The 15,005-nt window shown below is 38.2% G+C and overlaps 1 protein-coding gene and 1 long non-coding RNA gene across 2 annotated transcripts in view; both read right to left on the bottom strand.

The window, feature by feature from the left end:
• DCHS2 (dachsous cadherin-related 2) overlaps positions 1 to 15,005 on the bottom strand; it is a 227,978-nt gene that overhangs the window by 191,449 nt on the left and 21,524 nt on the right. The gene's annotated exons all lie outside the window — the stretch shown is intronic.
• Positions 8,851 to 14,680, bottom strand: LOC106730394. The gene is made up of 3 exons (XR_001366850.2): positions 14,371 to 14,680; positions 10,274 to 10,334; positions 8,851 to 9,300 (listed from the first exon to the last, which is right to left on the bottom strand). It is a non-coding gene; the product is annotated as an uncharacterized LOC106730394 (long non-coding RNA).

A 15,005-nucleotide genomic window follows, 5' to 3' on the forward strand; every position in this document is an offset into this window, starting at 1 on the left:
GAAGGAAGAAAGGAAGAAAGAAAGAAAGGGAAAGAAGGAAGGAAGGAAGAGAGAGAAGGAAAGGAAGGAAGAGAGAAAGAAAAAGAAAGAAAAAGAAAGAAAGAAAGAAAGAAAGAAGAAAGAAAGAAAGAAGAAGAAGAAAGAAAGAGAGAGAGAAAGAAAGAAAAGAAGGAAGGAAGGAAGAGAAGGAAAGGAAGGAAAGGAAGGAAGAAAGAGAGGAAGGAAGGAAGAAAGAAAGAAAGGGAAAGAAGGAAGGAAGGAAGAGAGAGAAGGAAAGGAAGGAAGAAAGAGAGGAAGGAAGGAAGGAAGAGCGAAAGAAAAGAAAGAAGAAAGAAGAAAGAAAGAAAGAAAAGAAGAAAGAAGAAAGAAAGAAAGAAGAAGAAAGAAAAGAAAAGAAAGAAAGAAAAGAAAAGAAAAGAAAAGAAAAGAAAAAGAAAAGAAAAGAGGAAGGAAGGAAGGAAAGAAAGAAAAGAAACTTTAAAGGACCATAAAAAAAAAATCCCCAAATCAGGAGTTCATTTTCTTCTGTCACAAAAGGGGAACAAAGGCACAGGGTGCTGAGCACTGTCCCCACAAATGCCATGTGTGCACAACACAGGTGTGTCTGCACCCCATCCCTACCTGCCCCGCCCCTGCTCTGCTGCGTGACTCCCAGAAAGACCCTGCAAACTACACGACACAGACTCCCTTGTCAACTGGCTTCTCATTAGAGCTGCACAAAGGGACAAGGAGGAGAGCCGAGGGCCAAAGAAGGAGTGAAATCCCAAGGTTTTTCTCGGCCCCCAGTGGTGTCTCTAGCAGTGGTCTTAGCAATTCACACACACACACACACACACACACACACACACCCCTATTGTTTCCAACTTACAAAACACAAACCAGAGATAAAAATAGAATCCCTGGGCCCTCCATGAACCCTATTAACTCAACAGGTACTAACCTGGTACCTAGTAAGGTCTTCCAGACCACCAGTTTTACAGCTGTTTCACTGTTAGTAGACTGGGACTTGTCTTTTCATATTAAGCAATATTATTATGAATAACGGGGCAATACCAATGTTGCACATGGACCACTGGTACACTTCTACTGTCACAGATAAATTAAAGTTCTTGTCTATAAATCTGAGTTTCAATTTCCCAATCTTATCTGGCATTAATTATACCAATTTAATTTGCAAAAGTCTCCCATGGTTTAATTAGAGATGCTTGAAGGAGAAAAAAATGTAGTACCATGTAAACACTAAGTGTTACTTTGATAACCTCCAACCCTGCTTCTTGGACATACCTCTTGTCAAATGATTTATTCAATGTTAATATAAAATTTTCCCATGAGAAGTGGAACTCCTTCTTCCTATGGGAGACTTGTTACCTGAGGGAGCTGGAAACCTCTGTAATAACACCAACACAGGCACCCTGACTCTACCATTTATGATCTATTTGACCTTAGGCACATTATTTTGCTGTTGGAAGCCTCAGTTTCCACATCTACAAAATGGCTTAATAATAGGACCTACCTCATGCGGTTGTTGTGAAGATTAAATCAGATATTCCATATAAAATGCATGGCATTATCTAGCACATAGTAAGAACTCAATCGATGTTAAGTATTGATTCATTGCCAGCTATAACTTTATGCCAGTAACATAAAAGGGATACATTGGGGAAAAGTTGCTGACTGATACATTATTTAGTTAATAATAATAATAATAACAGTAATAAACTATCAGCCTAAAATATCCATATAACATGCACAAACCCTATTTTTAACCTCAGCTTTCAACTAAAAGTTATAATTGAGTCACTGTATACCACTGTTTCCTAATCGTACTTCCAGACCAAGAAAAACTAAAACTGGCTAAAAAGAAAAAAGGAAAATTCATTCAGTGAGTAGAGGGGTAAGCCATGAAGCATGAGATTCTCACAAACGTCAGATTCTTAGAGAACTATTTTCATCAGCCTTATGAAGCTCTGAACGGGGCTCAGGTGCGGGGCTTTCCAACCCAGCCTTAGACCCGTACTAGGGAACAGCATCCTAAAGTCTGCTACGGACTGAATGTTTGAATCCCTAATCCCCAGTGTGACGGTATTTAGAGGTGAAGCATTTGGCAGGTAATTAGGGTAGATCAGTCTTTAGAGCGAAGCCCTTAAAAACGGGGTTATTAATGTCCTTATAAAAGGAGAAAGACATGAGAACCCCCGTCTCCATCACACGAGGACACAGCGAGAAGACAGCCCAGGAAGAGGGCTCTCACCAGAGCCCGAGGGTGCTGACACCCTGATGTTGGACCTCTGACCTCCGGAACGATGAGAAATACATTAAGCCACCCAGTCTACAGTCCTTGTCACAGCAGCCCAAACTGAGGCAAAATTCAAATAGAATTTAGGTCTTATCCTCTAAGAATAGAGAGTTTTTCATTTTTCTCTTCTGAACATCATTTTCTTTTCTCTTTCAGTACCAGTTTGCTGTATATCCAATATATAGCTGCCCAGGGCCCAGTTAAATAAAACTGATGGATACTGTTTTAGGAAAAGATATTATTTCTAGAACCATGAAAACGAACAATTCTACTTGATATCTCAAGATACATCAGTATTTGGTATATTTCACAAGGAAATTCATATTTACCCACTTTTTTGTTTTGGTTTGGGTTTTTTTTTTTTCTTGAAGTATAGTCAGTTTACAATGTGTCAATTTCTGGCGTACAGCATGGTGATTCAGTTATTATATATATTATATACATATTTTTATATATATATATATATATATATATATATATATATATATATATATATCTCCTTTTTTCATATTCTTTTCCATTATATGCTACTACAAGATATTGAACATAGCTCCCTGTGCTGTACAGTAGGACCTTGTTGTTTATCTGTATGTTTGTTTTCATATATATTTTCCCACTTTTAAAAGATAACTTTTATTTCTCTATCATACTACGTATATTTTTTAAAAAAGAGGAAAAAAGAGAGAGAGATAAATGTATAAAATGGAAAAGATGGTGACATGGTGTATGGTACCTCATAACTCAGCTGACAATAGGTAATTAAATAACATATTTTTATAAATGAAGTACACTATCAAAAATCTATATATGGTAAGAAGAGCTAAAAGTATTGCCTCTTTTTCCCTTGTGCTCTTAAGATTGTTACCATCTGGTCGTCTCTGATTGGCCCTTAAGTAACTGTATTTATCATTTAGAGAAATATACCAAGAACCTGGAAATTTCTAGTGGCTTGTCCAAGGGATAGGTGAGGAGGGGGAGTTTTCCAGAGGAAGAGTTTCCCATACTTGTTTAATTTCCAGTTTCTCAGAAAGTTCTCCCCGAGGTCAGGAACTGATATTCAATGCTCCGCACTTGGTGTTAAACTAATCAAAAGCACAAGAGGTAGGTCACGCTTTTAAAATCCAGAGGAAGGAAAGGGGACAGAAGCCACCTGGCAGAAACACCCCCACGCCACCCGCTCGCTCCCACCAAAAAACAAGAGGCCTCCATTCTCTTCCCTTAAGCACAACCAACACACTTTATAATCCAGAAGGTTTGTGCCCTTAACATAAAGTATTTCTTGCTGCTTTTTCTCTCAAGTTACAAGTGATATATTTAACTGTTTTCCTTAGATTTTTGGCTTCCTAGATACTATGATTCCTTCAAACATCTTTCTCTTCTTCAAAATATGGAAAATTGGACATCTAATGCAGTGGTCTCGCCTTGACACTTTATAAAGGAGCGAAGACTGCAAATAATCACACCTTATGCTGGCATATTGCTACAGAGCTTACAAAGGCTCTCATAAATATCATTTTTCTCCTTATCACAAACCTACAAGGTAGGTGAGAAAGATATTATCATTGTCCACGTTCTCAGACAGAAATTGAAATGTCTGGAAAACAGTTGTAATATTGATTCTGTGAACATGGTGGCTGGAGGGACAGAGCAGAGGGAATGCTGGTTAAATTTCTTGTACAAGGTTTTACAACTATTAAGTGACAGAATTTAAATTCCTTCCAAAATTTCTGACTCTGGAGTTTGTATATGCTAATTGACAACTGTTCCAAGACTGAAATGTGACTTAGGGAGATTTAACAACTCTAATATATATAACCAAGAAGCATTAAACATTTGGATGAAGGAAAACAATAACCTAAGAAACTCCGTGTGCATACTACTCATAAATTAAAATAATTAAATGTATAAACTGAATATCTCAGGAGCCTTGGGTATACAGCTACTTTTTTTCAGGAAGAGTGTATCTTGGCTTTTTTCCCAAGAGAACATACACAGATTTACTTTTAAAAATTACACAGGCTGGGAGGAGAGGGTATATCTCAGTGGTAGAGCGTGTGCTTAGCATGCACAAGGTCCTGGGTTCAAATCTCCAGCTCCTCCATTAAAAAATAGTAATGGTAAATAAATAAATAAACCTAACTACTTCTTCCCCAATAAATAAGGGAAATTTTTTTTTAATTACATAGGCTTTTTCCCCAAAAAAAGATCTTAAGAGTTCCAACTATTAATTCTCCTATCAACACATTTTTCAGAGACATATGTTCTCCGTGTGATTTGGAGTTGGTACTTAATCCACACAAGCTTATTTGCTTCTTTATTAGAAAGTGTATGTAACAATAAAACCATCAAGATTAACTTTGCAGAGAATAACAAATATTCTAAGAGGTAAAATATGACAGTAGAAAATATGCAGCTTCATTCCCTGTCACCCAAGTGACATCAGACACAGACCACTGCCTGCCAGCGTAAAACTCCAAAAATGAATTAATGTCAGAGTTAACACCTTGCCGCCCATCTGTGTGCACTGGAAAACTAGCAAGGCTGCCGTGTACAATCGTGAGCAGGCCAAATCAGACTGGCCACCAGAAAAGCGCCCTCCAGAGTGTTAGATGGAAAGTAAGTACATGGAATTCCTACAGAATTCAGTGAACCATCGCACTGAAACCTACAGCTAAGTACACTTTGTGACTTAAGTACGTGCGACAGGAAACTTCACTGCTGTTCAGCCTCTCAGATCGAGAAAGGAGGATCTGACTTTCACCTCCAATAATGGTAGATGAAGCAAGTCGGGCTCTTAGAGGACAACTAGAAAAGTGGGACAAAATGTTGAAAGAAATAGCCAGCTGAAGGCATCAAAGAACTCACAGCATACTGAAGATTCACCCAGAGGATGGCAGGGAAGGGAGTCCAGGTTACTCCACCCCAGATATGGAGGAGTTTCTTCCCAGGAAACTCTACCAATCCCAGAGGGAGAGGAGGGCAGCTGGGCAGCTGAATGGGACCCGCAAGCTGCCTAGTGCTTTGGCCACTGAGACTGGGATTCAGGGCCTGTACAGGGCTGAGGGGAGCGCTCCTAAGTCCCCCATCTTAGGCTGTCCCTTAGAGAGGGACACCCTGTCACCTCCGGGTGAACCACAGGAAGGCCCTCAAAGGGGCTGCATCTCAGCTTTGAACCATCTCATTGCCTGAGACTGAAGACAGGAGGTTCTGGCCACCAGCATCCGCAGATGTCCTAGAGTGCTGGCACCACCAGGCAACCGGCAGACGCAGATAGAAACCCTAACTATTAAAAGACATCATCTTTATTAGTTATCGACCTGATGTGTAAAAAATGATTCCAAACGTAGCGGCTTAAAACAATAACTGTTTCTCATCTGACAGTTTCCGGGGGTCTGGGATCCAGGAGTGGCTCAGCTCAGTGGTTCTGGATCAGGATTCCAGCAGGCTTCGCTCCCGGGGTCAGATGGTGCTGCGGTCACCTACGCTCTGCCTGCCTCTAGCGGGGCCACTTCCAAGTTCAGTCACCTGGCTGTTGGCAGGAGACTTCAGTTCCTCACCTTGTGGGCCTCTTTACAGGGCTGCCCACAGCGGGGGCTTCTCCCGGAGCCAGGGAGCCAAGAGCAAGAAAGGGAGACCAAAATGAAAGCCACAGGCTCTTAGAACCAAAGCCCCAACGTGACATACAATGTTTCCTTCTTCATTTTCCACTCATCAGAATGGAGTTAAGAAGTCCAGCTCACGCTCAGCAAAGAAGACTAAGCAAGGATGCGGGCACTGGGGACCATCCTAAAGCTATCTGTCTCATCACCCTGGATATCAAATGATTTTTACAAACAGTTCTGCAAATACAATATCCACATATAATCAAAGAGAACTTGGAGACAAAAGGGAAAAACAAAAATGCAATAGAACCACAAGGTTCCAGATAGTAGAGTTCAGTCACCATACAGAGGCTTTAAAAGTTGTGTGCTTGTTTTGTTCATGGAGGCCAAAAAAAAAAAAAAAAAAAGATGATGAATTTTAACAGATAAATCTAAACCAAAAAAATAAAGTCCTAGATTTCAACTTCCAGGCATGATGGCGTAACTGGGACTGGACTTAACATTTTGTCACAAACAACTAGAAAACTGAGCAAAATATAGGAAACAACTCTTTTCAGGCTACGAACGATACTGTGATTCTTAAGTGGAGACAAAGAATGAGGTGATGGTTACAATCGCTCAGCCTAGAGGCTCTGAGAAGAAACCAGACACAAGAGTCAGGAAACGGAGGTGAAAGGCATTTTTGCTCATAACAAGGATTACGGGAGTCGGGGTAGGGGAAGGGGTGGGAAAGGATAAAACTGGGAGTTCACAAATTGCTAATATTAACTACTATATATAAAATAGATTTAAAAAAACAAGGTTCTTCTGTATAGCACAGGGAACTATATTTAATATCTTGTAGTAACCTATAATGAAAAAGAATATGAAAACAAATATATGTATGTACATGTATGGCTGAAACATTATGCTGTACACCAGAAATTGACACATTGTAAATGAATGTACTTCAATAAATTAAAAAAAAAGCAGGAGTCATAACGTTAGCACATTCACATCAGTTCCCCAAACCTAGTCATTAAGGGTGAGTTAGAGGGTTAGATGATGCCTGCCCAGGCAGTAGGTAGGTGGCTTTCCGGGAGAGGAGTACTGAGGCTGAAAAATCCATTGTTTCGGAGCCAGTCTGAAACAATGGGTAAGCAAGACTGCTCTTTGCCCTGAATGGAGACACTGCCTCATTCCTTAAGGTCACCTGCTGCAAACACAAGCCTGATATATAATCCAGGTAAAGAGCAGGCAGGACCTTGCAATCGCGGCGTACCAAGCAGGACCCCCAGCCGGACCTGTGGGAAGGCCAACCTGGTCTAAAACTACGTGTGTTTCATCAAAGTGGAGCACGCAGCCAGGTGAGAGTCAGACCTCTAAATCCTGAACTATTCTTTGCTAACTTAAGAAACCAGACTGTTTATATTCAAAATATTTATTAATCAAGAAAAATAATGCTAGAGCTAGAGTTTAAGCCATTGATCCAAGATTTTACTTTTTTAGCTCGAAGACCGTAAGTAGTGTATCTTACACTTTTATACAAAAGGCAATTTAAAATGTAACTTGATTTTACTATAATTCCTTTACTACTACAGCTCCCTTTACTGGCATATGAGTAATACTTTGCCAACGAGGTTCTTCACTTCGTTGAGAGTTTAAGCATCTCTCTTTCCCATAGTCACAGGTGTTAAATGTACACAAAAATCCTGTCGGTGTCTGACACAGAAAGAAAAGTTTTCTAAGTGTTTCTTTCATGTAACACCTATGAAGATTACATGAGATCGCTGGTTTAAAAAAATCTGAAGAAAAATCACAGCAAGAAGAAGTTCCAGTGACACCCAGAAATCATTCTAACTACTCTGGTGTATTTTTTTTAAAGGAGAAGGTTGAAACTTGTTTATGAATGTAAAATCTATTAATATGCTTATGAGGTCTATTAGTAAAGAATAAAAAGTAACATGAGGCTCATATACAGTATGTGTGTGGGTTGCTGAGTTGCCTGATCCTGTGGGTAGAGTTCATACTTATAAACTCATATATTTAGCTTGAATGTTGCACAAGTAAGGAAGTATTTATTGCCAGGCATGAAATGATAATAGGTGATGGTTTCTGTCAATAAAATAAGGCATATCTCAATATTTTCATTTTATAAAAACTATTTCACATGGTTTTAATTCTAAACATGTATATTCTATAGCTACCGTAGTTATTTGAACACGGCAACTCACCTTTTAAAATTGCTGAAGTAATGAAAAATATTCAAGAGAAGGATTAGCCAACTTTTCAAATACTTGTAAGGACTTTTCAGAAATGTCAAAAAGTTAAAAAGCATTAGTAACTTACCATAAGCAAAGAGGTATAATTATTTCCAAGCATAGCATGTAGAATATTTATATGTGTTTGAAAAAGTGTTTAATGAAAATAGATATTTGTAGGTTGAATTAAAATTCATGATGAAAATGATACTTAAACGTAATTTTGAAAAAAGAATCATTTATAAAGCAAATAATCTTTCTGTAAAAGAAGTGAGTTTTTATCAATTAAACTTGTCCGAAGTAAGACATAGCTTTATGTGCCTTGCAAATGGTTACAGAGTGATATTCAATATCATATTCCCTGAGGTCCGATGAAATCATTCTGTCATACATTCATGCCAAGATTATTGCATAAGCATGAAAAAATTTTGAAGATACATGCACGTTTAGTCACCGTGATGTGTAATATCTGGCAGGTACACATTTAAATTAGCCTGACGAGGTAAAGTGTGTTTTAATGCCTGAAAATCATTACTCTGAGAGCAAAGCCTTATCTGCCGGCTCTCCCATTTGGCGTCCGGTCTTCCCTGATTAGTTGTTTCATATACAAGGATTAGTGGCCCTGAGCAGGACTTCCAGCCTGACATTCTTGCTCAATGACAAGAGATTTTTTTACTGCACATTCATGTTTCGTGGACAGTAATATCGCATTTTAAATGTTTTAGAGTGCTGTTTCTTCAGCTCATCTAGATACAAATCATAAAGCAATCAAGACTAGAATGTGCGGCAAGTTTACTGGCTGCAGAAGGCTTAATCACATAGCATTACACATAGAAAGGTTTAAGCATTTTATTTTAAAAGTTTGCCAGAATTTTCCTAGACCACTGATGTCATCTGAAGCTTCCTAAAGCAGAATATTCTCTCTCAGAATTGTTCTTTTGCCTGGCCACTTTTCTTGATTAACTTTTTGATTTATTTGCTGGACAATTTCTTTATGAAGGTTTTCATTATCTGTCATATCGTATAGGATTTCACTTGCTCTATGGTCATGTACTGATGGATCATCATCTTCATTTATATTTTAACAGCATCCAGTTGAAAAAAAGATGATCAGTCCATTCCATTATAATATTTCTTCATTGCTATTGATACAATGGATTCACTGAAAAAAAAATCCTATATTCATTAACTGTTTCAGTAAATTATTCACTGATTCTTTCTCTGCCTACCAGGTATTACTTAACTCTACTAGGCTTATGAGTAATACTACTATACTTTAAACTATTCATTAAGATAGCAAATATTTATTGCCTATTACCTGCCAGGCATTGCTCTCCTAGGACTCCTAAAATATGGACCCTGGTGTTGTGAAGCCATTCAGTATAGTGGGCAAATGGGTAAAAATATAAAAGAATAATCATAACACAGGGTGTTAAAAGCAATCATTAAAGCACATAAAATGTATCTATTCAATGCCTCTTTCAACCAATAATTGAAAGTGGCCTACAGGTGGCCTACAAAAATATATACAACATACAGGGATAGAAATACATAAATTAGGGAGCTGAGACTAAGAAAAAAATGTTGGTAAACAATAGGTAAACAGTAAAGCCAACCATTAAAAGGACCATAACTTACCAGATATTGGTAGTGGAGGTGCAAAAAAGTACAGCTTCTAGGGAGGAAAATCTGCCAATGCTTAGCAAAATACAAACACCTACCAAAATGATATATTATGAAGAGTACACTTCAATCCAGCTGTCCCACTTGGGAGAATTTATCTTACAGTGATATCTCACAAACGCAGAGTGACGTATGAAAAAGTTTAGCCATCACAGTGCTATTTGTAATACCCAAAGATAAGAAACCAAGAGCCCATCAGTGAGAACTGGTTAAATAGCATACAGCACTTCTAGTCAATGAAAAGCCTGCCTCCTCTAAAACAGAGCGACAAAGCTTTCTGTGTGCTGAAAGGGAAAAAACTCCAGACTCAACTGTGGGTAAAGAAAGCGATACTGCAGAAGAACACACACACACACACACACACACACACACACACAATCCTAGAGGAAGGAAAATAAGAATATCATTTATATTTGCTCGTATCTGCACAAAGAAACAACAGAAAGACTCACAAGAAATCAACGCAGGAGGCTGTGTACTGCCATTGGAGATGAATGATGAAGTGGACAGACGCTGGAATGGGAGCAAAGTTATTCAGTATATAGAAATTTCTATATCGTTTTTACTTTGGAACATTATAAATATATTATCTATTTAAATAAAATTTAAAAAATGTATGCAATATTAGATATTTGCTAGAAGAAAGCTGCAAATTCGCTCTGGAACTTAAATCAAACAGAGAAACCGTTTGGTACATGAATTAGAGATAAGGTTAAAAATGTTTTTAACTGTTCCCCCAATACTGAGACCCGAAAGAAAGGAGTTTCTTTACTGTGTATTCAGTAACTGGACATTTTGTGATCTAGCGAATGACAATCTCACCAACACCTTTTAAATACATACTCGGGAGGCTTCAAATCATGTTCTTGCTTAAAACTCTCCAATACCCTTCCATTTAATCAAAATAAATCCAAACTTCTTACCACGGTCTGTGACACCTCCATGTGACCTGGTCCCTACCTATGTCTCCTCTCACCCTTCCCCTAAATCATGGAGCTCCAACCACGCAGATCTTCATTCTGTCTCTTGACCATAAACAGCTCCCACCTGACTCAGAGCCTTCGTACTTACTGTTCCTTTCTGCCTCTGGTGCTGTTCCCCTCGGTAGAAGCAGCACAGCTGCCTCCTTCTCACCACTCAGGTCTCATCTCCTGAGAATCCTCTCCTTTCTACTCTCTGCCAAAGGAGCACCACGTTGCTCCAGTCACTCTGGAGCCCATCACTACATATTATATTCTTCACAGGACTTAGGATAGTCTGCTATTTTATTTTTCATCATTTTCATCTTCTTCCACAAGAAAACAACCCCTGAAGCTGCTCACTGCTGCATCTTGTATCTTTAGTGCCTAGAACAGGGCTTGGGACACAGTGGGTGGCTAGTCACTGTTAGTCAAATGAATGAACATGGAGATGAATGAGTGATTGATGGAGAAAGAAAGAGTGAATGAAGGAAGAAAGGCAAGAACAGAGGCAGGATGGGAGAAGAGAGAGAAAGGAAGGAATTTCTCAATATTCAACAATAGCTAAACTTCTCTGGCTAATATTAAGTCAGATGTGTTACCCTACTCTGACTTTAGCTCATATAAGATTTTTAGACACCAACATCTTATACACAATTTTCAACCAATGTTAGTTAAGGCCCAGAGTTTTGATACCACTGTATACATAGTCACTGATCTCATAAGCTATTTATCTCAAGAAAATTCATTTTGGAGAAGTCCTAAAAGTTTCACTAGCACCTGGATTTAGCTTAGATTTATAAGTTATAAATTACATAAATTAAAATTTATGTTTAAAATGTATTCTTCCCTCACCCCAAAAATAACAAAGCAGGACTAAAGACTCTAAAAAGGAGACTTTATCACTGCACTTTTCCATCGCAATACTTGGTCAAAGTTAACCAAAGGTTGTTCTAGTATAAATGGCGTTTCATAGAGACTTTGGATTTGGGCAACCACATATAGAAATCAAGAGAAGTAACCCGGAAAAGAATCTACTGGCTCCCTGGGTTTCTGCAGCTGAGCAATAGGAGAAATCTAACATCAAAACTTACTTTCTGTGAAAACGTGACTCATCAGGGTGATCATTTTGAAACGTATACAAACAGCGAATCACTGTGTTATGTACCAGAAAGTAACATAGGGTCGTAGGTCAATTACACTTCAAAAATAAATAAACTCATGGAAAAACAGATCAGATCTGTGGTAAGCAGAGGTGAGGATGGGAGCAGTAGGGAAGGGGAAACTGGATGAAGGTGGTCAAAAGGTACAAACCTCCAGTTACAAGACAAGTAAGTACTAGAGGTGTAATGTACAATACGATTAATTAACACTGCTGTATGTTATGTACGAAAGCTGTTCAGAGAATAAATCCTAAGAGTGCTCACCACGAGGGAAAACCTTTTTATCTATTTCTTTAACATTGTATGAGTTGAATGAGATGATGGTAACCGTTTCATGATGCAAGAAAGTCAAATCATTATGCTGTGCAGCTTAAACGTATACACTGCTGGATGTCAATTATATCTCAATAAAACTGGAAGGAAAAAATTTTACTTTCTTCTAGCCACTGCACTGTGGTTGAAGAGAAGAAGCCTACAAATGGTTTCTATTTATTGGCCCAGAATTAAACAATATTTATATACGTATGTGCTGGCTGGATTTTATAACCATTGCCATGTGGCTTCAGGACACACTGACTTACTTAAGGTTACACATTAAAAGTGTCTCTACTCCACACAGTGTCTCTTGACAGTCCAGTTTTGTAAAACAATGACTCCACAATCTAGACAATGTGTTAAATTACTCATATAAAGATTACTTTCTATTTTTTGCATGTGTTAAGGCACATGTGTTTTTATTTATCCCAGCATAGATCTGAAATAAATTATGTTCAGAAAATGTGTTCCTCAGAATACAGAGCCCAGAAATAAACGCACACACCTACAGTCAATTAATCTTCGACAAAGGAGGCAAGAATATACAATGGAGAAAAGACAGTCTCTTCAGCAAGCTGGAAAAGCCGGACAGCCAGACACATGTAAATCAATGAAATTAGAACCCTCCCTCACACCATACACAAAAATAAACTCAAAATGGCTTAAAAACACAAACATAAGCCAGGACATCTTAAATCTCTTAGAAGAGAACACAGGCAAAACATTCTCTGACATAAATAGTAACAATGTTTTCTTAGGTCAGTCCACCAAGGCAATAGAAATAAAAGCAAAAATAAACAAACAGGACCTAATTATACTTATAAGTTTTTGCACAGCAAAGGAAATCATAAACAAAATGAAAAGACAACCTGCAGACAGGGAGAAAATATGTAAGTGATGGGACTCACAAGGGCTTAATTTCCAGAACACACAAAAAGCTCACACAACTCAATAACAAAAAAACCAAATAATCCAATCCAAAAATGGGCAGAAGATCTAAACAGACATGTCTCCAGTGAAGACACACAGATGGCCAACAGGCACACAAAAAGATACTCAATATAGCTAATTACCAGAGAAATGCAAATCGAAAACTGCGATGAAGTATCACCTGACACTGGTCAGAGTGGCCATCATTAAAAAGTCCAGATGATCAATGCTGGAGAGGGTGTGGAGAAAGGGAGCTCTCCTACACTGTAGTTAGGAATATAGTTTGGTGCAGCCATTATGGAAAACAGCATGGAGATGCCTTTAAAAAACTTACCATATGATCTAGCAATCCTACTCCTGGGCATCTATCCAGAGAAAAACTCTAATTTGAAACAACACATGCACCCCAATGTTCACAGCAGCACTATTTACAATAACCAAGACATGGAAACGACCTAAATGTCCATGGAAAGATGAATGAATAAAGAAAATGTGGTATTATATATACAATGGAATATCATTCAGCCATAAAAAAAGAATGAAATAATGCCATTTGCAGCATATGGATGGACCTACAGGTTATCATCCTAAGTGAAGTAAGTCAGACAGAGAAAGACAAATATCATATAATATCACTTACCTGTAGAATCTAAAAGAATGACACAAGTGAACTTTTTACAAAATAGAAACAGATTCATAGACATAGAAAACAAACTTATGGTTACCAAAGGAGAAAGGGGGGAGGGATAAATTAGGAGTTTAGGACTTGCAGATACACACTACTATATATAAAATAGGTAAAAAGAAAAAAAAATAAGAGCCTACTGTATAGTACAGGGAACTAAATTTAATGTTGTATAATAATCTGTAATGAAAAGAATATGGGAACATGATATATATATGTATGCATAACTGAATCACTAGGCTGTAACCAGAAACTAACACAACATTGTAAATCAACTCTGCTTCAATTAAAAAAAAAAAAAAACACATATTCCTGAAAATGCTCTTTTCATTTCCCAGCAAGAGGATAACTGGTGTGAAAGCTGCCTCACTTTTGATCAGACTATGCCTGCCTTTATTTTCAAGGTCAGCTGTAAAAAAAAGTTACGTTTCTGAGTTAGAGATGATTTATCTTAGTACCTTACTGGCTGTCTGTCCTTAATCACAGATGATACTTACTTCTCAGTTAATAAATCCTGGGTCAAGTTTAAGATCCACTGACCCTTCTGAGACACATCTGCAGAATCCTAAGAGGACGACTCTCTCAGGGAGCAAACATCTCTGCCAAACCTCTCTGTCACCAGAACTGAAGCCTTCTTATGGTCACGTGGATAGCATTGGTTCTGTCTTTTCCATTTGCTAAACTTTAGAGAATGCTTCAGAGTCTGAACTTTTCCCTGGAAGAGTAATTCTTATTAATGCAAATCTATGCCAAATCTTCACAAAAGGTATAGGGGAAAAAAATACAAGCAGAAGCAGAGACTAGAAACTGCTCACAGCCCAGATTTTGAAGGTGATGTGCATTTCAGTAGGTGATCTGAACAACGCTGGAGCTTGTAGACTGAAAAAGGCAATCTTGTTCTTATTTTAGTAGTGATACCATTAAGGGCTCCATTACAAATATCAGATGTCTTATGTCCCATGAGTCTCTGGCAAAAACAACTTGCTATATTTAAAGTACGGCTTTGAGCAAAGAAGGTGGTTAGGACTGCACAGAACCGCTAATTAACATGACAGTGAAGCTTCAGGACATGAAACCACAAAGCAGCTCTCTGGTCGGTTGTCAACAGTGTCACACACATGTAAATAATCCA

This window comes from Camelus ferus, chromosome 2 (genome assembly GCF_009834535.1).
Source record: "Camelus ferus isolate YT-003-E chromosome 2, BCGSAC_Cfer_1.0, whole genome shotgun sequence".
NCBI classification, from domain to species: Eukaryota; Metazoa; Chordata; class Mammalia; order Artiodactyla; family Camelidae; genus Camelus; species Camelus ferus.